This window comes from Desmodus rotundus, chromosome 6, assembly GCF_022682495.2.
Source record: "Desmodus rotundus isolate HL8 chromosome 6, HLdesRot8A.1, whole genome shotgun sequence".
In the NCBI taxonomy this organism is placed as follows: domain Eukaryota; kingdom Metazoa; phylum Chordata; class Mammalia; order Chiroptera; family Phyllostomidae; genus Desmodus; species Desmodus rotundus.
Genome location: NC_071392.1, coordinates 74,339,819 through 74,364,275, shown reverse-complemented (window position 1 = coordinate 74,364,275; position 24,457 = coordinate 74,339,819). Strand labels below are relative to the sequence as shown.

The window sequence follows — 24,457 nt, the reverse complement described above, 5'->3', positions numbered from 1 at the left end:
TTTCTAGCTATTCACCTGGCATTGTAATTCTACACTATAGTCAGATTCAAAATAGGGTATGTCAAAGGATTAATTTTTCCCCCCTCAAACTTTGGCTACTTACTAGCAACATTACCTTGGGCAAACTGACTGAACTATCTGTGCCTCAGTTTCCTCATCTGTAACTGGAAAGAACAAATCTTTTCAGTCACATACTGTTAGTAGGATTGAATCTGTAACATATGTCAAGTACTTAGACTAGCAGTCTTGGGAACCACCAACAATATGTGTTACTGTTATTCAGACCTAAGCCACTTCTGAGTTGTAAGAAGTAGCATCTAGCAGCTGTGGAAATATACATGCACACTGTGCCTATATATTCATTTATAAACTATATAAATTACCCATGAAGTAAACACACAGGGATATTCCAGCCAGATCTTTTACATCTCATGGAATATCTACCAATGTCCGTATTAAAGCCAATTTTCCTTTTCAGAAATGATTAAACTTCTGCAATTAAAACCAACAAAAGTGTTTTGCCACTGGGGAGTTCTTCATGTACAGCAGACCTCCAAAGTATCTATATGACTGTTTCAAAGCAACAGCTTGTTGAATGAAAAACGAGGGTTAACAACGGGGGAGTGAGAGGGGGAGAGATGGGGGAAAGGTACAGAGAATAAGTAACATAAATGGTAGGTAGAAAATAGACAGGGGGAGGGTAAGAATAGCATAGGAAAGGTAGAAGCCAAAGAACTTATATGTATGACCCATGGACATGAACTAAAGGGGGGGAATGTGGGAGGGACGGGGTGTGCAGGGTGGAGGGGAGTGAAGGGGGGAAATGGGACAACTATAATAGTAATTATCAATAAAATATATTTTTAAAAGTTTAAGAAAATTTACATGTATTTTAAAAATCCACACATAAAAAAAGAAATGGTGAAATCCATCTAATAGCCACACAAGATACAAATATATACCCAATAAAATAAATCTTCTATTTTAAAAGTAATTAAAGAAGATGGTTTACAAAAAGGGAAATAAAATGTGGTAAACTGCATGAAAGATGAACATCCTTAATAGCAATATTATATGCAAATGAAGACAATTCTAAGGTGCCCCATTAATCTAGGAAATTAAAAAAATAGTGACAAAAGAAAACTGAATTATATGTACAGAAGTTTAAATATTTATGGATGTGATAGAGAGATCTGATCAGATCACTGGGGAGGAGTGGGGAAGGGCCATGGGAGGAGGTTGCCTGAGGCAATGGTAAACAGTCTAGGATGGGATTGGTAGAGAAGCTGAATGCCTCAGGAGTGCATGGAATTATGGGCTAGAAGATTTAAAATAAAAGAAGGGCTCTCAGGCAGGCTGGCTGGCACTCTTCTTCCTCCAGGATTCCTGGATGATCTTGCTACAGTTGCCTGCATTTCCCAGTGGAAAGTATTTCGGGTGGGAAGAAACTGGGTGCAGCCTAGGACTGGGATGGCCTGGCAGAGGGTGGCAGGGTTATTCTTCTTTGAGTGTTCTAGAAGGGCTAAGTTCTGAGGCAGAAGTCTGCCATTCTTCCAAAATTGTGTAGCTTTTTTTAAGTCTTACGTTATTTTAGTTTGTAAACTAACCCTATGGAAATGAAATAATTAAAATTTAACAGGGGGCATGATAGAACTCAGGTACTAAAGACTTTAGCCTTAACTGATAGGCTTAAGTGATTAAAGCTGTAACTAAAGAGTTAAAAGGCTTAGCCTTTAATTGATAGGCTTAAGTGACTAATGTTTGTGGAAAGCTGTTATTCCAAAATTGTGAAGCTTTTGAATAAAGACTCTTTTCCTTTATCACCAAACCTTTGCCTCAGGAATTTTGCCTGGAGGGTGGAGGCCGACAGCAGGGCCCCACTTGCTGTTCTGTAGCAGATGCAATATGAAAGCCAGCTTATTACCCTCTGATCTATATACCCACTAGAAACAGGAAAAAAAAAGTACATCTTTAATGCTATTAGGAAAAGCTGAAATCTGGATTAATGGAAAATTAGGAAATAGCATATTAGCATCCTAGAAAGTATATATGTATATGTTTAAAATGAAAAGTGTCATAATTAAAGAAAAATGTGTGACTTCCATTTCCAACCAGGACAGAAGAAATCCACCCTTCTGCCTAAAACATCAAAAAATATATATACATATGTTTGAAAGATGGTTTGCAAGATGCTGGGTAACAGGTAACAAAGGAAAATGATCCCTAGGAGATGGAACACAAGTAAACCCTACAACTGCCCCAGTATTTGGCCTGAAAGAGTTTCTAGAGGGGAATGCACAAGGGCCTGGGGAGACCAAGGCGACTAGGGTTCCAAGGAGAAGAGAACCACACAGACAGAGCACCTCTGAGGTCTGCACAGGGTTCCTCCTAGGGCAGAGTCCTGATGGCAGGGTGCTGAAAATATCAAGCACCTGAGGCCAGGGGAAGAGCCATGGGAAAGCATGAGAAGGAACAGTGTCTGCCTCTCCTCTCATGTTTACCCATGAGATAAAAAAAACATGAACCCCCACAAAGAACTGTACAGAAATGTTCATGGAAGCTTTATGTGTAAATAGCCAAAAACTGGAAGCAACTAAAAACAACACAAAAATGTAAAAACCAACCATGGTAAGGCCATACAATGAAATACAACTAGGCAATAAGAAGGAAGGAACAACTGATAATACACTACAACACGGAAGAATCTCTAAATAATTGTGTTGAGATTAAAAAAAAAAAAAAAAGGCCAGATTAAAAAGGGTACATACATACTGCATGATTCCATTTAGATAAAACTCTAGAAAAGTGCAAATTAATCTATAGTGACAGAAAGCAGATCAGTGGATGGGGGCGTGTGGGAAGGGAAAAGGACAGGGGTAGAAAACAAGGAAACATTTGGGGGCAGCAAGTATGCTGGCTTTCTTTATTGTGGTGATGGTTTCACAGCTTTACACATCTTTTACACAATTAAGTTTACCTAATTGTACACTTTAAGTATGTGCAGTTTCCCTGCACATATGTCTCAATAAAGCTATGAAAATGGGGGAGGGGGGAAGTAGTTTCATGAACAGTTTTAAGTATCAGAATACAAAGTAACACATACACTAGCCACAATCATCAGAAGTTTAGAGAGATCTACATAAAAACTAGTTTAAGGTCTTTGGAGTTTTTCCTTAATTACCTTTTTAAAAATTTACCCCTACTGAGTTAATCTAATCTAAAAGGCCACTCTAGAAACAAGAGCTAGGAAACAGCTTGCTTGTAATCATATGAAAAGGTCACGTGGAAGAAAGAGAGACCACACAACTCATGATGCCTCTATCTCTGCTATACATTTATTACTCAAGTAATTTTCACCAGTGCCAACATGAGAGAAGACAATTAGAATAACAACATGCTCGGAAAACAGCTGCTTTGGAAGAGCTGTAAGCGGAGAAACTGGAAAATGTTTCCTAACTTCACTAGGGCAGTCAGGCTACTCCTGCGGGTAAAGCATGAAGGGAAACCTTGTACACAGGAAAGACAATGTTTGGAAATTAGCCCAGTCTCACAATTTCCAGAAATGTCAATTCTTTTAAGATTGACTGAAGCATTTGAAACAACATTCTGAAAATCCAAATTAACATGCCTTGCCAGAAATGACGTTCACGTAAAAATTGTGTGTATGTTTTTTATACAGTCATTCTTAATCACAAAATGTAACATGTAAACAAGGGTGGGGGGGTTCCCCACAGGTATTAGTTTCCTAGGGTTGCCATAAAAAATTACCACAAACTGGTGGCTTAAAACAACACAAATTTTTTCTCTCACAGTTCAGAGCACAAAGTCCAAAATCAAGGTGCCGGCTGGGCCATGCTCCCTCTGAGGGCTCTAGGGAAGAATCTTCCCTTGTCTCTTACAGGTTCTGGTATTTGCCAGGAATCCTCCCAAGGCTCGGCTTGCAGCAGTTCCACTCTAATCTGGCTTGCTTCATCTGTGTGTGTCTGTGTCCTACCCTCTACTTAGGAGACACCAGTCACTGGACTTAGGGGCCCAGCCTAATCTGGTATGACTTCATCTTAAATTGACTACATCGGCAAAGACCCTATTTCCAAATAATATCATATTCACAGGTACTTAGCATTAGAACCTTAACATATCATTGAAGGGGGAGGGGGAGGACAGAATTCAAACCACAACAGGGGGCAAACATCTAACATAGTAAAATTCTCATCAAAAAAGCAGTAATGAGGGAGAGTAAGATTTCAGTTAATGTGACAAAAAAGATCTTCACTTTTTTTTGTAAAGATTTCATTTATTTAGTTTTAGAGAGAAGGGAAGGGAGGGAGAAAGAAAGGGAGAGAAACATCAGTGTGTGGTTGCTGCTCATGTGTCCCCCACTGGGGACCTGGCCTGCAACCCAGGCATGTGCCCTGACTGGGAATCGAACCGGTGACCCTTTGCTTCACAGGCCCGTGCTCAATCCACTGAGCTACACCAGCCAGGGCAATATCTTCAATTCTAAATATATACTTGTGGCCATTTCACCTTGATACAAAACTTCAAAATGGCTAGCAAAACAAGCAAAAATCGATTACCTTTTTGTTTTATTCGAATTTCAAATTTATCTCTGCAACACACACCCCCGACTGCTATTCCATCCATAAAGTCCTTTGATTAATAAATAAGAATTTTCATTCTAAAATATACTGCTTGAATTTTGGGGGCTAAGACACTACTTTTATAACCAAAAAAGAAAAAAAGTAAGTGAAACTATTTTTCAAGTCAGAAGGGAATTGCTTCTAAAAGGGTAGCAATCTTATTCTTGGAAGTCGTCTTCATCATAAAGGTGCTTTATGATCTTATATACTGAGTATAACATGTTTGTATATGCACTCATTTATACATATGCAAAACACTACTGTTAGGATATACTCTTAGTCCAGGTCAAAGGCCAATCAAATAAGCCTAGCATAATTCAGAACATAAAAATGATTTCTGTCGGAGAACCAAGATGGCGGCGTAGGTAGACACACTGTGCCTCCTCGCACAACCAGAACTGACAGAGAATCTAGCGGCAAGGGGGTCCGACACCAAGGAAATAAAAAATAAACATTCATCCAGACCGGTAGGAGGGGCGGAGACGGGCACCGGGGTGGAGAGGACTCGAGTGGCTGTGGCAGGACCCAGACTGGTGGAGTGTGGGACGAACCAGGCTGTCCAACCACTAGCAGACACTGTGGCCCCACATTGGCGCACAGATAAACCGAGAGGGCCGGACTCAGAGTGGCGGAGAGTGGGGCAGGATGAGCAGTGGGTAGCACCCCGCGACCCCACACTCGCGCACAGATAAACCGGACAAACGGCGGGGAGCGAAGCAGACCGAGCAACCCAGGGCTCCAGCTCGGGGAAATAAAGCCTCAAACCTCTGATTGAAAATGCCCGTGGGGGTTGGGGCAGCAGCAGAAGAAACTCCCAGCCTCACAGGACAGGTCGTTGGAGAGACCCACAGGGGCCTAGGGCGTGCACAAGCCCACCCACTCGGGAACCAGCACCAGAGGGGCCCAGTTTGATTGTGGGTAGCTGAGTGAAACATTGAAATCCTGAGGAGAGTGAAGCAGACGCCATTGCTCCCTCTCGGCCCCTCCCCCACGTCCAGCGTCACAGCCCAGTGACCAGTGTTACCCCACCCCAGTGAACACCTAAGGCTCCGCCCCTTAAAGTAACAGACACACCAAGACAAAAAAAAAAAAAGGCCCAAATGACAGAACACTTCAAAGCTCCAGAAAAAATACAATTAAGCGAGGAAGAGACAGCCAACCTATCAGATGCACAGTTCAAAACACTGGTTATCAAGATGCTCACAGAACTGGTTGAATCTGTTCGAAACCAGATGAAAAAATGAAGCCTATGCTAAGAGAAGCAAAGGAAAATGTACAGGGAACCAATAGTGATGTGAAGGAAACTGGAACTCAAATCAACGGTGTGGATCAAAAGGAAGAAAGAAATATCCAACCAGAAAAGAATGAAGAAACAAGAACTCAGAAAAATGAGGAGAGGCTTAGGAACCTCCAGGACATCTTGAAACGTTCCAACATTCGAATTATAGGGGTGCCAGAAGGAGAAGAGGAAGAACAAAAAATTGAAAACTTATTTGAACAAATAATGAAGGAGAACTTCCCTCATCTGGCAAAGGAAATAGACTTCCAGGAAGTCCAGGAAGCTCAGAGAGTCCCAAAGAAGCTGGACCCAAGGAGGAACACACCAAGGCACATCATAATTACATTACCCAAGATTAAACGCAAGGACCTACATCCAAGATTACTGTATCCAGCAAAGCTATCATTTAGAATGGAAGGGAAGATAAAGTGCTTCTCAGATAAGGTCAAGTTAAAGAAGTTCATCATCACTAAGCCCTTATTATATGAAATGTTAAAGGGAGTTACCTAAGAAAAAGAAGATCAAAAATGGGAACAGTAAAAATGACACCAAACTCACAGTTATTAACGACCACACCTAAAACAAAAACAAGAGCAAACTAGGCAAACAACTAGAACAGGAACAGAACCATAGAGATGGAGATCACATGGAGAGTTGTCAATAGGGGAGGGGGAGGGGGAGAGGGGGGGAAAGGTACAGAGAATAAGTAGCATAGATGATAGGTGGAACATAGACAGGGGGAGGGTAAGAATAGTGTAGGAAATGTAGAAGCCAAAGAACTTATAAGTATGACCCATGGACATGAACTATAGGGGGGGAATGTGGGAGGGAGGGGGTGGGTAGGATGGAGTGGGAGGGGGGAATGGGATAACTGTAATAGCATAATCAATAAATATATTTTTAAAAAATGATTTCTGTCCTAGATTTTCAAATGGAAAAGGTTTCATTGCTATATAGTGAAATATATGTAATTAACTGAAAGTAAGTAATTAGACCTATTATATCACTACAGAAGAAACTGAAGACATAAACTGTCCGAGATTCAATGACCTCTCAGAGATGGACAGATGACTGCGGGTTCATTCTGTTATTAAAGCAAATGTATCAAACAAATGTCTCTGGATCACTGGTGTCTCTGGCGATTTGCTTACCAAATAGTGTAGTGCCTAGAGATGTCTGTTTAGAATATTATTTAGTAATTTTAAAAAAAGGAAACATGTTCCACAATTTATTTCTAGGCAGCATGCAAACAACAGCATTGAAATGGCCCTCTAACATGCCCTTTTTGCATTCATCAGCAATGTGGTGGCACAGATGAGAAACTGGGACATTGTTTTCTTGATGATTTCTAATAATGAGTAAAATATGGTTAATGTTTGAGGAGTTAATCTAGAGCTGGTATAAACAGACACCAGATCTAATATAGTCTATTTCTTCCAATCCTAAAAATTAACAGATATATTTTAAACATGGTATATTTTCCCATATACACACACACACACACACATACACATACACGAGGTCTGTACGGAAAAAGTCCTGTCATTGTTAATAGGACAAGAACAGTTTTGCACAACACCAATGTAACCTGGCAGCCCCTGGAATGCACATGCATGAACAATGATGACTTCACTGTATTAGTCAGTGGGGGACCCTGTTGAGTAGCATGCGTACTATGTGGCCATCACATTCAAAATGACTTGAGCATGCAGAACAACTAATCTGCATCAAATTTTGTGTTAAGCTTGAACATTCCTCTGTGGAAACTACTCAGACAATTCTGCAGGCCGCAGCTATGGGCAACTGGCAATTGGCAGCTTTATCACAACAACGCACCCACTCATGCATCACGTCTTATGTAGAGTTTTTTGGCAAAACATCAAATAACCGAAGTGACTCAGCCCCCCTACAGCCCAGAAATGATGTTCACTTAAAAAGCCCTTCCACTTCCCAGAACTAAAATCACCTATGAAAGGGAAGAGATTTCAGACTGTCAATGAGATTCAGGAAAATACAACAGGGCAGCTGATAGTGACTAGGAGAACAGTGTGAGGCCCCAAGGTGCCTACTTTGAAGGGCACTGAGGCATCACTGGACTATGTACAATGTTTCTTGTATCTTCTTCAATAAATGTCTCTATTTTTCATAGTACATGGCCAGATACTTTCTGGACAGACCTTGTCATATATAATAAAGAGGCATCTCTAAAACTGACAGCCCAAAACCCACTATCCACAGGAAAGGCTTTGCAAGCATAGGAAAATATTCTTAAAGAATGGGTAAGAAAATACCTAACCTTTGTTCACATGGAAAATGACAATTCATCTGAGGTACTTAAATCTAATTTTGACTGGTGAGAAAAGACACATCCTCTCATAGTCTCCTCCAGGTCTAAGTCTCTAAGACTCAAGGGCATAGCTACTGCTCTTTCTTTATCTTGGTGAAGGTAAACAGCATTAAATCTAAATGAGTTTTCACCGAAATATGTGCTCTTCTCCTCCTCCTCTAACGTCTCTCTGCATTATTATTTTTGTGAAGACTACACTTCCCATGCATTTAAAGTGGACAGCATCTTTTCCATCATCTACAATTCTCTAATGTTACTTAAAGTCTGAAGTGTTAAATAAACTATCCCAAGTGTACAAATGCACCAATGACAAACTGTGGATAACACTGGAGTAAATGGCCAGGCCAGAACCAAAGGGAACTGAGGTTTTTCCAAATGTACTAAACAATTTCCCAAATCAGTAGAAATACAGATGAACACGGGGTTAGAACCAAATGATGATACATAATAAGTCATCATATTTAACCAACTCTAAGTTGCCACTTGTAAGAGGCACTACTATTTTATATATCACTAAAAATAAAGCTGTCTGTTATGAGCAAGTTTCATCTTGAAACCAGAGATGTTAAAATGTGAGGCATGGGAAGGAATACACCTTTAAGAATTACAGTAATGTGGTATACTTCCAATAAAGTCAAGAAGGCAGGATATATTTCATAAATGCAACCCTTGATTTTTCATCTATCACAGCTGAAAAATCTTACTGGCAAGTACTACTTTACATTTATTCTCACTCCTTACTTTCATTATGTATCATTCATATCAAGTATAATCACTCTACCTGCAAGTGGGCCACAAAGAGTTAAGACTATACCGTGCCAACCACAAAGAAACGCATGAACACAGAAGGCAACTAACCAGCTTACAGCTTGGCCCAACATCACCCACCCAAATCACTTAAACCAATCTAGGAAAAATACAGAAACTTAAATTTGGTCCTTTGGGAAACCAATAGTATGTGTTGGCCAAGAATTAGCCTGTGGTCCCCAAGCTGATCATTTTCTTTGCATTAACTCAGGGTGAATAATGATCAGAAGGCAATTGGCAGAGACACAGAGCCCCCAGCTCTGTTTGATGTATGATCCTATGACAATACAATTAGCAAGAACCATTTCTCTTACACCAAAATACTGAGTCCAGATGTCAACCTGGTGCCTGGAAAAGATGCTGCACAGCGACAGCTGTTTGATGTTTCTACACTGAATAACTGCATTCTGACCAGACACATGCTTTAACTAAATGAGGTATCAGTGCATTCATAAAGAAAATATTACCAAAAAAAATTAAAAATTAGCACACTCTCTTGCTTCTGCTATCTGCTTAAGTCATAATAAATAAGGGGCAGTTTTGCAGAAGGATGATAAAAGGACTACTGCATTTTATGTAATTAAGCAATAAGCATACAGAAACAATTAAGTGTATAGCATGAAATAGCAATAAGCATTCAGCACAACACAAATTACTCAACACATTCATTTCACCACACTTGTGTTTTTTGTGTGTGTGTGTGTGTGTGTGTGTTTTTAACTGAAAGAACTGGTGACCTAGATAAAGCAGTGAGTTGAAAATCCAGAGAACTTAAACAGTAAGATACAGTGGTTACACCACAGCCTTTGGGCCAGGCCTGGACTCTATCCTAAGGGCTCTACTTACCAACTGTTTGACCTTACACCAGTAATTTAACCTTTCCATCCCTTCTGGACCTTTTGGTTAAGATCAAGTGTAGAATCTGCTCTTATCAGTAACTTAACCTTTCCAAGCCTCAGTTTCCTAACATGCAAAATAAGGGTAATTAAACCTTCACCTGATAGGGGTTTGGCTTTGTGTGAAATCAGTAACATAGACAGGAAAACCCTGAATCCAGTGCCTGGCACATGGTAAATACGCAAAATGGCATGTGCTAATTACCACTGATATTAGTTACAGCACTATAAAGCTCTGCACTTCCCAAACCTCAAACAACTTTCCTGCTCTGAATTGTACTGGTGTTCTGGGGTTTTTGCCTCTCCTAAAACACTTTTATTCTACCCTGAATTGTCTTTATTTTATCTTGACTCATCCACCACCATTCCCCACCTACTTTCAGAAACATCTTTGTACCAGCTTAGTAACTAATATAATACCAAAAACATTTAAGTTCTATAGAGCTGCTACAGAAAAATCTAGGCAATGAATGAAGTGTGAGTGAACATAATTCCATGGGCTTATCACCTGGTGTTCACCACCTGGCATCGTGCACTCTGGTGAAGGTGAATGGTATAAAGCTAGGAGGCCAGCCAGGCCAAGAGGTTCCCAAAGCATTTCCATTTTCCTCCATTCGGAAGGATGTCTCTACACAAATGCTTAAACTCAGAGGAGACACTAATGTGCTTCTGTGGAATTCTGCCAGCCTACCCCATAAATATCCTTATCGGGAAGAGTCCAAAACGATTTAATTCATTACAGGCTGAGAATTTAAAAACCAAGAGAAGATTAAGCAATGCACAATCTAGTAGTGGGCTACAAAAGGGCACCGTTCCGGTTAATACAGCTGCCTCTACAATAAAAAAGGAATAGAGAAGATTCAAGACAATACATACTACAGAATTTTATGTAAAAGAAATATGTTTTTAAAAATAATCTGCTAACATTACACAAGGAAAAGACAAGACATTTTCAAGAACCCTACTTGAGAACAAGGTACCTAAAATAAACAGAACTGGGCAAGGAATATAAATAAACTGGTCAGAATATACCCAACAAAAGAGGTACCAGCGAGGGATGCCAGAAAAAGAAATCACCAGAATTAATTGGACATGTTGCTAGAGAGATACCAAAACAGCCCTCAGAACTCAGCAATAACTCAAGAATCTCGGTATAAAGTCACCTGAAGTGGCACAAAGAATTCAACAGAACTGGACAAGGGTGTTTACATCCTGCTCTGGGCAAAGAAGAGCCTGCTGGACCTGTGGACAGACAGTCCAGGCTTCTGGCTAGTCACCATCCTGAGAACGCAAAGCTTAGTTGTTCAGCACTGCCAATTCTGAAAACCATCCATTTTAATGCTCTAGAAAAAACCTAAGCCCTCCCTCTGGACAACTGTTAATTGTGTATCTGCAGCTGACACTTTTTCACTGGCAGTATCAAGACCTTGTCTACTCCCTTCAGTCTCCTGTTACCGGTAAGTCTTAGAGGATTTACCTTTCCAGGGGCAGTTCCTTATACATTCTGGAGGCACAATGAAAACAAAGAAATCTGCCTCACACACATATTAAACTTACTGGAATAAAACTGTATTTTCTCAAAGAGAAAGACTGGAGATGGATGGGTGAGGGTAAGGATTTAAATATTGTTAGCTGTGTATATATCCCTGTTCCACCCAGAAAAACAAAAACTTAATTTCAAACTGTTCCTGATCCTAGACAATCCTAAAATACTGTCAGTTTGTGCAAAATGACAATAAAGTGGTTTTTCAAGTGTAATTTTCACTAAACACAATTTTATCTCATACTCTGACCTTAGACTCTAGTCCCCAGTAAAATGCAAATTCTACTGTAACTTGTCATTTTGATATTTAAATAAGAAAACTACAACTTCCCTATATTTCACTGGCTATGAGAATGAGTACCATCTATACAAGTTTGAAACGAGAAAAATGGCTCTTCCAACCACAAGAACACATACACAAAGACTCATCTCCTGAAAATCTTTAATTAGTTTTATCCTTTCATTTAAAAATACTCCTCAAATATCAAGAACACCACTTTGTTCTATAATAGTCCCTCTAATTATTCTATTCAGATGGCTATACCGACAAGGCCACGATCATAAGACAAGAGGTGATAGACTGCATATGAAGGGATCACCTGGTTCAAACCAGGTACCCCCTTCCAAATAAAAAGGGAGGGAGGGAGGATGGATTATGAACCTAACTGACAAAGCAAAACTGGATGACCCTTCTGAGCCACTGAGCATACACACCCGGGAGAGTTACTTGCATCTCTAATGCCTTCATAATCTTTCCAAACTAGAGGCGTTGCTATACCTCACAAGTTTGTTATATGGAAAAAGGGATCCTAAGCAAACACCTAGGTCCTTTCAGAATGAACAAGGTAGAAAAATAGACAGTGAAAGGACAGACTCTTATTAAAATCAGAGAGAGCACAAACATTGACCTTGGAGGTGACAGGCTGTTAATGAGGTGCTGAAAGATAAACAGGGCAGCTCATCTCTGACAACTGCTCTAGCTCAATACGTGTCCCAGGCTGTACGATGGTAGATGCACCTATTCAACCCAGTTTTCCCAGAAAATTGTCTTCCATGTTTTGTTCCTTGGAGCTACATATGGAATAAAGGTTAACAGACTGAACTCTCTAGAAATTAGGTTTTTGATAGTGCCTAGACTGCAATTAATTCTGTGGCTGTGTTTATTCTGAACTTCCCCTTCACACATCAAAACCAATGCTTCTAGGCCTATAAAGCAGGTTTTGAATGCAACTGAAAATATAAATACTGGTTAACCATATATGTATGACTTTACTCTGACCTAGGATACATACGAATTATAGTAACAGCTTTTGATTCCTTAGAAAGAGAGAGAAAAATGTTAAGTGCTGTTATTAAGAACATTAAGAACCCTAAATGCCACTACCATCCAGAAACTGCACTTCTGAGTCTCCAGCATTGATCACCAAAGATAGCTAATAGATTGTGAGAATTATTATTAGAACCTAAGAGTTATTAGACCCTCATTAGCAGAGCACAATTACAGAGAGAAAACCAAGCTATTTTGGCTGAACATTCATTCCAATGGAAAAAATAGAGCCTTCTTAATCACTTTCATTATCAAAACAGACTCCCTGCTGGAGCCTTTTAATTGGAAGTCTACCATTTTAAAGACATTTGCATTTTATCAAACTATATTGACAAGGGTAATAGAAATAGCTCTAGCTCCTAACTTCACATCTCCTAAATATGTGATAACACCTGCAGTGATCCGCCAGGTGGGGGACGGGAGGGGAGAGGAGAGGACAAGAGGATCAGGATGGGACCTGGGCCACTAACACACAAGCATCTGGTTGGAACCAGCTTTTCTCCCCTTCCTTCTTTGCTGTGTGTTAAGAAGAGAAAAGAAGGGAACGCCATCACACCAGGTTTCTATCTATAAAATATCCCCAAGATAAAGGGGTGTCATTTACTAACAAATGAACAGACATCAGAAACATTACTGATGCATAAGTGAGAAGATGCATAGTTTTGCATTCTAGACATTCTGTACCCAAGATATATGTCTCTCTCTCTCTCCAGCTTTCTCTCTCACACGCTCTCTAAACTTGTAGGATGCCACAGTGTTATTGCCACAAGCCACATTTTGTTATTTATAGAGGCTATAAAAGTACATAGCACTTTACAAACCACAGAACATAGGCACTAGAGCCTGGAGGAACTCAGCCTAAATTAGACATGGACAGAATGGTGAGGGAAAAAGGAAAATATTTAGTTGCACCACATTCTTGGCAAAGAGTAATTCTGGGAGGCAGTACAAAAGGGACTATTAAGCCGTGATCTGCAGAAGGGGAGTTCACACAACCCAAAATCAACCTATCAGTAATCCAAAGCCTTAACTCTTGAAAGTAAAGAGCGGTATCTTCATCAAAATTTGATTGCCATTTCCACCTTTGGCATTAAACATGAATTTGGTTTTCTAATCATAGGATGTTAATGGCATTCATCAAAGTAATATTAAAAGGTAAATACAATAAACACCCAAATGCTTAGGGAAGAAAGAAAAATGGATCAGAAGTGGTCTTATTGGTGCCAGAGGGTTACTAGAATTACCGGGGTGATCACTTTGCAAGGTATATAAACATCTAAGCGCTATGTTGTACATCTGAAACTAATATATTGTCAACCATAACTGAAAAATATATTTTTTAAATGGTCAAGACCAGTTTTTTAAAAAGTGATCTTCTAATGGGCCTAGGAGAGCTACAAATTTAAATTATATTAAGCTCAGCTATTATTAAGGTAATTATTAAGGTATGGTTACACAATGCTTATCAACTAAGGGAGCCATCATTCCTTTCCCACCTAGACATATAAAAGATTTGAGCTCTTAAAAGGTCTACAAGAATTTCCAAGAGAAAAAGAACTAAAACACAAGAAATTCTCTCCACACATAAAAAGTTGTGTTCCCAGACATACAATGTACTCCACCAATTCAATGAGCCACGGCTCAGAAAAGTTCTCAACTTCAAATTTAATTTCTACTCTGGGTTCTAATTTAGTGCTCTCTGCACGTACCAGAGATTCAGCACAATGGACAGAAGCATGTAGTTAGCACTGAGTTTTCTCAATTATAAAAGTCCTGATGTTGTCACACAATTTTGCAATGTGTGATTATCCCCATTTTGTAGAGAGCTCAAGGGACTTTCTCAAATACACAGAAGGTGTCGGGGAAAGACATTAAGCCAGGTCATCAGAACACCCATTGCAAACACTTTCCTAATGATCTCTGTTTTAACTGAATGCCGTAAAAGTCAAAACTAGCCAGGTTCATTTTTCTAAACGCAATCTCAAAGTGCTCAGGAATTGACTATGAAGTAGAAATTAGAAATTACCTGTGGAATCCCTTGACCTCTGAGCTCACTGGGAGTACACACAACAAAGTTTCTTGATTCTGCTTTCCTATAATAAACTGCTAGACAGTCCAATGCTTCTACTATGTGTTCTTAGATATCATCTGTAGCCAATATTGAAAAGAATCACCTAACTGATTCTAATGGGCTTTTCATAAATTTCTCTTTAGTCTCCCAAAGAGTATGATACCAAGTCACTGCAAAATTAGGCTTCAATCTCCTCCCATTCATCAACAGTGACACCAGCCCCCTTTTCTCTACTCAAAGGGGCAACCATCTGCAATAGTTCTACCCGATTTCCCCTGGAGTTTTAGCTTCGACTGCCTGGTTTCTGAACCCTCAGCAATGGGAGCAATTTACCTTGATCGACTTCACCAGCCACTGTTGCAATTTCACTAAGGCGTTTCCCAGGGGCCCATTAGAAAAGGTTCCAATTTGAGAAATGCACATCTGATCCCACAGTTTGGTACCAACTTACAAATTATTCTTTTTCTGATCCCAAATCCTACACTTTGACACAGAAATGCAGAAAAGAAATTTCAAAACAAAAAGGACATGATTTTTGAAAATTTCTTCAAATATGCAAACATTAAAAGACATTCTGATAAAAATCACAGCATACTATAGGCACACTGAAGTTCTAATTTGGTTCAGTTTTGTTATTTGACTCTACACCAAGCAAACTGAAGATGGCGGCCCAAGGCAGAAGCAGCCTTCAGCAGCATCTGCAATACAGTAACATCAGAAAACTAATGAAAATGTGAAGTTCCTTCCAGAGTTAAGGACCATGAAAAGCCAAATCACCCTATTAAAGTATGTCTCTCTCACACACACACTGCACCTCTCCAATGGAGCTAACCAAAAGAAATGTGAAAGTACACATTATGTGGGGATGGGCAAAGGGTGAAAGAGAACTCTTCCAGCAAAACACAAAACAAAAACAGAAACACTTTTTAAATATCAGTAACTACAAATTCAGTTGCAACCCTCAGATTACCATTGTGAAAGCCATAATATTCGGATTGGAATTGACTGCTACCCCATAAATAATTATATAATTACTTGAATTACACTTAATAGGCCTTGTCAATATTTTTAGTAGGTCTCAGTCTACTTTTCTAGAATACCAGTACTTCTGAAACACAATGTAGAAAATATGGTACCTAACATCATACTCGATAGGGAAAAACAAAGGTTTCCCTTAAGGTCAGGAACAAGGCAGGAAGTCCACTTTCACCTCTCTTATTCAACATAGTACTGGAAGTCCTTTTCACAGCAATCAGACAAGAAGAAGAAATAAAAGGCATCCAAATTAAAAAGAAAAAAGTAAAATTGTCATTATTTGCAGATGACATAACACTGTATACAGAGAACCCTAAAGATGCCACCAAAAAAACTATTAGCACTGATAAGTGAATTAGTGAAGTAGCAGGATATAAAATAAATATTCAGAAATTGGTTGCATTTTTATACACCAATAATGAACTGTCAGAAACAAAAACTAAGACAACAATCTCATTTCAACCACATAAAATAATAAAATAAAATAATAAAATTCAATTGAAATTAAATTAAAATAAAAAAGAATAAAATAAAATAAAATAAAATACCTAGGAATAAATTTAACCAAGGAGGTAAAAGACCTATACTCGGGAAATTATAATATACTAAAGAAAGAAATTGAAGAAGACACAAATAAATGAAAGCATATACCATGCTCATGGATAGGAAGAATCAACATTAAAATGTTCACACTATAGATTCAACACCAATATGTATCAAAATAGAATAATCTAAAAATCTATATGAAGCCAAAGCAATCTTAAAAAGAACAAAGTTGGGGGTGGGGGTTGGGGGAAGTGTCATCATCACTTAAAAATAATGTTACCCAAAATTATTAAACTAAATTGTCTCAATTTGGGATTTTTGTTCATAAGTTTCTCTTTAATAAAAAAGAACATTTGCTATCAAGTGTCAAGAGTCAATAAATCAATGAACCAATACCAAGTTACTATTACTATTATAGTACTATTAATTACTATTAATAGAATAGTACTATTCTATTATAGTACTATTAATAGAATGCATATTTTGGTGCACATATGTATGTAATTTTATATAACTTACATATAATACATTTTCTAGCTGGAGAATTATCTTAAATTAAAATGACAGCATTGTCTTGGCCAGTGTGGCTCAGTTGACTGGAGTGTAATCATAGATCAAAGAGTCACGGGTTCAATTCCCCACCAGGGCACATACCCAGGTTGCAGGTTCCAGCCCCAGTTGGGGTGTATGCGAGAAGGCAACCAATCGACGTCTCTCTCTCCCTCCTCCCCAAAAGCAATGAAAAAAAATGTCCTCAGGTGAGGATAAAAAACATTTTTAAAAATAAAATGACAGCATTAAATACTTTTATGTATAATGAGTTCTAGGAGTTTTGTCACCTGAACACGTTATGGTGGCAGAGCACCAAATACATATTCAGAGAAACCACTCACATTAGGTATTAAACAAGAGACTCACAAGATACAAAATTCTAGATGCAATAATTCTGTTCTCTGATTATAGGGGTAGGCTAAAAATTCCAGAGATTTCTTATCTTGCCTAAGTTTAAAGAGAGCACATTTACCCTTTCAGGCTAGCACTTTCATCTAAGTCTCAACTGTAAGAGAACAAAATAAGTGGACTGTCAGGAGATATTGATTTATAGATGGTACCTTTTCTTTATCAACAGTACCGCCCACGATCTGTACCTACACATACCTCCAGTCAGTATTTCTAGAGGGTCCAAGAGTACTCACTGAGTACTGCATTCAGTGAGATTCACAAAGCCACACAGGAAGTGCTGTTGTTTTACAGCAGCAGCCCTCAAAATGTAGGCCAAAAACCGCTGCGCCTCTCTCTTCCTCCCTCTCTAACTACTTATATGTGCGAGACTAAAATTTCTTCCAATTTTTCGACCAATGTAACATGGAACACTCAAAATGCAGAAGCAGATATAAGATTCCAGCTGTCTTCTACTAAGCCACATACATCCAAGAGAGTTGCCAAAAAAAGAAAAAAAGAGCAATGTCACTCAGTTGTTTTGGAAAAGTTATTTTTCATAAAATCTTATTTCTATTAACATAGCAGGCTTGTTATTTTTTTTAAATTAAATATGTGACAATGTTTCAGTTTTATTTCTAAGACAGTATGTACCAATAGATATAATTATTCCACATTAACCAACGCTCTTTGGGTCCTCAATAATTTTTAGTAATATGCAGGAGTCCTCAAACCAAAAAGTTTGAGAACCACTATTTTAGAGGAACTCAAGACACAAACCACAGTTACTGATAGTGTAAGAGAGGTTCAATGAAGGAGAGCTTTAAAGTGAAGGTTTCTCATCAAAAGTTACCTTTTTAAATAGAAGAGTTATGGACATAGACAGATCCAGTAAAAACAAAACAAAACACGAAAGGGAAGTGAAAATGGAAAAATTCACTCCACTGTTTATCCAAACACAGTTGTTTAACCCTGCTCTAAAAACAGTTCCCTTTCGGTCCTACTCTATGTTCGTGTTTTGTACAATTATAATTGTAGTACAAATAGAATGACCTTTGACATTTTGTTCACATAACACTGTAACCTAAATAATCACCCCAGTAGACATATAATCTTTTTAATTTTGATAGATACAAAATTGCAATGCATAATTATACACAAAATTTCAAACTGTACTAAATACTTCTACACTGTACTAAAAGTATTAATATAATTTTAAATAATTTTAATGAACCATGGATATTCCAGAATTTATGTAACCTAGCCCTGCCTTCTGGCTATTCAGACTGTCTCTACTTTTTCTGAGATTGTGCTACAGTGAATATCTTCAGGTACAAAGCCTGGATCATCCTTTAAATCCTTGTCTTAAATACAGTCTTAAGAAGGTGACTACTGTGATAAAGGTTCCACACCAATTAGGAAGCCACCACGTCTTTTAGCCGGTTTGTCTGCTTGGACCCAACAGCAGAGGTTAGGATGTCACTACAGATCTAATTTCTTTCACAATTATTATTTGAAAATAAGATGAAGAGAAATTTATAAACATGAAAGAAATACGAGTTCAACTTTAAACGTAGTTAAGAGTGCCAAGCCTTTTTCAGAGGAGAGTCAGGACCATGTGTCAAGCCTAACTTGGGGCTCAGTCACAGCTGGGGACATAAAGCCCAAGGCTAAGTTTTCTCTGCCAGACCAAGCTGCTTGATACATTTAGGTTCCTATTATGCACTCATCTGTGTCTCCCCAAATTCATATGTTGAACCTCCGAATGTGACTATATTCGGAGACAGGACCTTTCTAAAGAAGTGATTAAATTAAAATGAAGACAGCTGAGGGGGCCCTCATCTGCTTGGTAAGATGTCCTTATAAAAAGAGGAGGTTAGAAATACACCATGGTCACACATGTACAGAAAGATGACCATGTGAAGAGGAATCAGACAGCAGTGACTTGCAAACCAAGGAGTGAGGCCTGAGAAGAAACCAAAGCCAATAATACCACCTTGATCTTGGACTTCTAGCCAGCCTCCAGAACTGTGAGAAAATAAATTTCTGTTGTTTAAGCCATTTAGTCTGTGCTAGTTTGCTAGGGCTGCCATTGTAACACAATACAGTTTCCAACCTGACCCCTGAGGACATTTCTGTGCTCTTCCCAATCTAGTCCAAACCCTTCCATTTACAGATAATGAAACCAAGCTCTGTGAGGTCAGAGTTTTCACCCGTGACTGAAAAACAAGTAATCAGAAAATCAAAGGAGAGAATCTAAATCTCACACTACAGCTCTTTCCACCATAATACAAGAATAATTACAAATGAGAGTCCCAGATATACCTGAGCATCAACAGCAGAGACCTACAATTTAATCTTAAATCAATTAATTTCTGGAACACAATTCTTGTGGATGCTCAATACCAGCCAGCAGTTTTGAACAACAATGTCTTGAGGTACAAACCTTTGAAAAATAGTATACCAAATACACATGCTATACAAGAAGTGTGCCTTCAAGGAAAAACTGAAACAGGACCATATAAAAAGACACAAGGGCTTTGAACATATATGAGTAAAGATGAAGCAAAATTTAAGTTTTCAAGGAAAATGGATGTTAAGAATGAGATCAAATGACCAGTAAGACCAGATAGATGCTAGCTTTTTGGTGTGGATAAAGAAATACAATCAAAACTAGAACTTTCAGGTTATCAAAGCTGAAGACTTAGCCCTGACTAGTGCAGCTCAGGGGCAGGGCGTCGTCCCACAAACCAAAATGTTGCCAGTTGATTCCTGGTCAGGGCACATGCCTGGGTTGCAGGTCAGGTTCCTGGGTAGGGGTCCACAGGAGGCAACCAATGGATTTCTCTCCCTCTCTTTCTCCTTCCCTTCCCCTCTCTCTATAAATAAGTAAAATCTTGAAAAAAAGACTGAAGACTTACAGAAAATAGACGAGACTGTTGAGTACTATAGAACAGTTTAAATGTGACCTTGTTTATTTTAAATGTCTATGTCACTGTAAATCTTCTATCCTTGGCATGTTAAGGGTTTCTGGTTGCTTTTTATTTATTTATTTTTTGGTTTGTTTGTTTTGGCTTAGCTTTCCTCCCTTAGTTGACACTTTCTCAGTTAATCAAGGAGATAAATTATCCCAAAATATACCAGATGAGATGGTGGCCACAGCTTTCCCACCTTGAAATTGAAAAATAATCCACAAAACTACAGCTGGTCAAGTGATCACCAGAGACAGCTCTAGTTATGAAGTTCTCAGGTCTAGGGATTTGCTTTAATAAAGAAATTTACATGTAACTGTTAAAAGCATCTTACTCCCCCAAATCTTCACCCTTCACAAAAAAAGAAATTTGGGCTTGGGGATAGTTAAACTTAGTTGAAGTAAGGGAAGCTGAATTATAATTAGGGGCGGCAAAATATTCACAATTCTTCCACATGCTAATCTTATACTTGATGGCCAAGATGGTAGTGGTAGGTGACCTAGAAAACCATATGGAGATACGATGAAAATGGTGATTTCCAGAAGTCCTAGTTAAGGTATATTTGGAGAGGAATAAACCACTTGAAATATATTTTTGAAATCTTTTTGTACTTTTTAAATGTGCTCTAAAAATTATTGTGCTATAAATAGAAATTCCAGTGACGTACAAATTTGTTCAGAATATGGTCTGCAATTATAATGCAGTTTCTTTTTTAAAAAATGTTTTATTTATTTATTTTTAGAGAGAGAGGGAGAAAGGGAGAGAAACATCACTGTGTGGTTGCCTCTCGAGTGCCCCCTACTGGGAACCTGGCCCACAACCCAGGCATGTGCCCCAACTGACAGTCGAACCAGTGACCCTTTGGTTTGCAGGCCAGAATTCAATTCACTGAGGTACACCAGCCAGGGCTATAATGCAGTTTCTAGTCCATCAGGTCCATTCTTGTACAATACCAGCAATTAGTAAATGCCTAGAGACATAGTAAGTTCTCAATGCTTGAAGGTATGAAGAAACAAGTAACTAAAGAAAGGGAAAACTATTAGACAAAAAGCTAGCACTCCAAATAACTAATGGATATAGAGATAATAAGCTAAAAAGATTTTGTTGAGACTTGATCCTCAATAATAAAAGATAAAATGACAAAACACACAAGACAGGTGCCTTTTGAGACTCTTACAAAGTTATACATTAACCTCTAACCAATTTTTCTTATTAGCATGTATGCACACATAGGTGACTGAACTTGGCAAAGCTAGGTAAGTTTAAAATTAACAGTGCCGGGGGACTTCCGGTCAAAATGGAGGCATCAACAAACATGGCTCGCCTCCTTGCACAGCCACATCAAAATTACGACTGAACTATAGAACAATCATCACTGAGAAACATCAGAAATCGAGCTGAATGGAAGTCTGACACCTATGGAATTAAAGAAATCACATCCATCCAGATTGGTAGGTGGGGCAGAGAGGCAGAACTGGCTGGTCTCGCATCCACATGTGGTGGATAAAAATTCAGGAGGGCTATCTTGGGAGTGAGGAGTCTCAGCTCCACACCATAACCTCCAGCCCAGGGTTACATTGCCAGGAGGATAAGTCCCCACAACTTCTGGCTATAAACTGGCAGTGATTGAAATGGTGGAAGAAACTCTTAAGTCCCAAGCAGTTCCCCTTAATGAACCCGACACAGACTTACTCAGACTCACTCCCTCTGAGTTCCAGCACCAAAGTATCAGCTTGAAAGGTACCACAGCATACAGGGAGGAACTGAAATGTCTGGAACCAAGGCGAGAGCTAGGGGACAGCCTTCTCCCAGACAGAAAGGGAGGGAGAGACCACTTTTCCTTTTCTGAGCCCTTCCCCAAACAGAGTGGACATGCAGGGTGCCTTATGTGAGACTCCATCAACCTAGCTAACACTGTTTGCCCCTGCCCTGGAGATCCACTGAGGCTCCCACCCAAATGGGACTACCCAAGCGATTAACACTGGCTTTTCCATATGAATGACTGGTCTTGGCTCAGGCTTCACAACTTCCTAAATCCTATCAAACAAGCAGCAGCCCGCCTCAGTGAGCTCCCAGTCCCCATACCTCTTGCTAAGTGGCATCAGCCTAGGTTTATAGGTTGGCTTTGCCTGGGCACCTCCAAGCCCAGCCGAAATAACAGCCATTTCAGATTGCTTTATAGCTCAGGCAGGGTGGTCCCAAGCAGAATACAGGTGGGGGCTAAATTTGGCCTGTGCTACCCAAGAAACCACAGAGCTTGCACACCCAGTGGACAGCAACAGACCACATCAGGGCACCACCACTCTCCCCCTCCACAGCTGATCATCTACGGACGGCAGAGGTTGGTGGTCAGTGGTCACAGCCAACCTTTGCAGCTGACTGGCCTGGGCACATCCCTCCCATTGACATGCCAACAGCACCCAAGGCTCAACTACAAGAGGGTGTACTCAGCCCACAGAGAGGGCACACACCTAGTACCCAGCTTGGGGAATAGGGTAGGTTGTGTGTCACTGGACACTGAAGGACACCTACTACATTTGGCCAGGCTACCAAAACAGGGAGTCATAGCAGCTCTACCTAGTACATAAAAACAAACACAGGGAGGCTGCCAAAATGAGGAGACAAAGAAACATGGTCCAAATGAAAGAGCAGATCAAAATTCCAGAAAAAGAGCTAAACAATCAATCAGGTGCAGAGTTCAACACAGTGGTTTATAAAGACGCTCAAGGAACTTAGTGAGGACCTCAGCAGCATAAAAAAGATCTAGTCGGAAACAAAGGATACACTCATTGAAAGAACAATTTACAGGGAAACAACAGTGCAGTGGATGAAGTCAAGAATCAAATCAATGAATTGGAACATAAGGAAGAAGAAAACAACCAATCAGAACAACAGGAAGAAAAAAGAATCTAAAAAAATGAGGATAGTATAAGCAGCCTCTGGGCCAACTTCAAGAGGTCCAACATTCACATCATAGGGGTGCCAGAAGGAGAAGAGAAAGAACAAGAAATTGGAAATCTATTTGAAAAAATAATGAAAGAACTTCCATAATTTGGTGAAGGAAATAGACATGCAAGTCCAGGAAGTACAGAGAATCTCAAACAAGATAGATGCAAAGAGGCCCACTCTAAGACATATCATAATTAAAATGCCAAAGTTTCAAGATAAAGAGAGAATCTTAAAAGCAGCAAGAAAAAAGCAGGCAGTTATCCACAGGGAAGTTCCCATAACTGTCAGCTGATTTCTCAAAAGACACTTTGCAGGCTAGAAGGGATTGGCAAGGCATATTCAAAGTCATGAAAAGCAGGGACCTACAGCCAAGATTATTCTACCCAGCAAAGCTATCATTTAGAATTGAAGGGCAGATAAACAGCTTCCCAGACAAGAAGAAACTAAAGGAGGTCATCTTCACCAAGCCATTATTATATGAAATGTTAAAGGGACTTATTTAAGAAGTTGTTGAAACTATGAACAATAAAATGACAATAAATACATACCAACAATTGAATCTAAAAAACAAACTAAGCAAACAAGAACAGACAGAATCATGGATATAGACAGCATTTTGATGGTTGCCAGATGGGAGGGCCTTCGGGGGATGGGTGAAGAGGTGAGGGGATAAGAAGTGCAAACAGGTAGTTACAGAATAGTCATCTGGGTGTCTAATACAGTATAGAAAATGGAGTAACCAAAGAACTTAAACTCATGACCAATGGACATAAACAAAGGTGGGGGGATTGCCTGAGGGAGTTGAAGGTGCCGGATGGAGGAGGGCAAAGGGGGTAAAATTGGGGCAACTATAATAGCATAATCAATAAAATATAATTTAAAAAAACTAACAGTGTTAAAGTCTAACATATTTCCCCATTTTAGCTATGACCAGGTGATCAGATTTCTCTAAAAAGTAGAAAGAAAAAGGAATGTTTGTTAAATGTCTCCTATATACTATTTTATTCAACCTAATTTACCACACAACAACCAAGAGAAGTCATCATTATAACGCCAATTTCACAAATCAAACACAGCTTTAAATCTAGTTATATTTAATGTCTCTT

The 24,457-nt window shown here is 39.2% G+C and overlaps 1 protein-coding gene and 1 pseudogene across 1 annotated transcript in view; one reads left to right on the top strand and one right to left on the bottom strand.

Moving 5' to 3' along the window:
• Nucleotides 1-24,457, bottom strand: part of SND1 (staphylococcal nuclease and tudor domain containing 1) — a 424,177-nt gene that overhangs the window by 305,833 nt on the left and 93,887 nt on the right. The window lies entirely within an intron of this gene.
• On the top strand, nucleotides 9,957-10,122 carry LOC112299944 (U2 spliceosomal RNA; annotated as a pseudogene).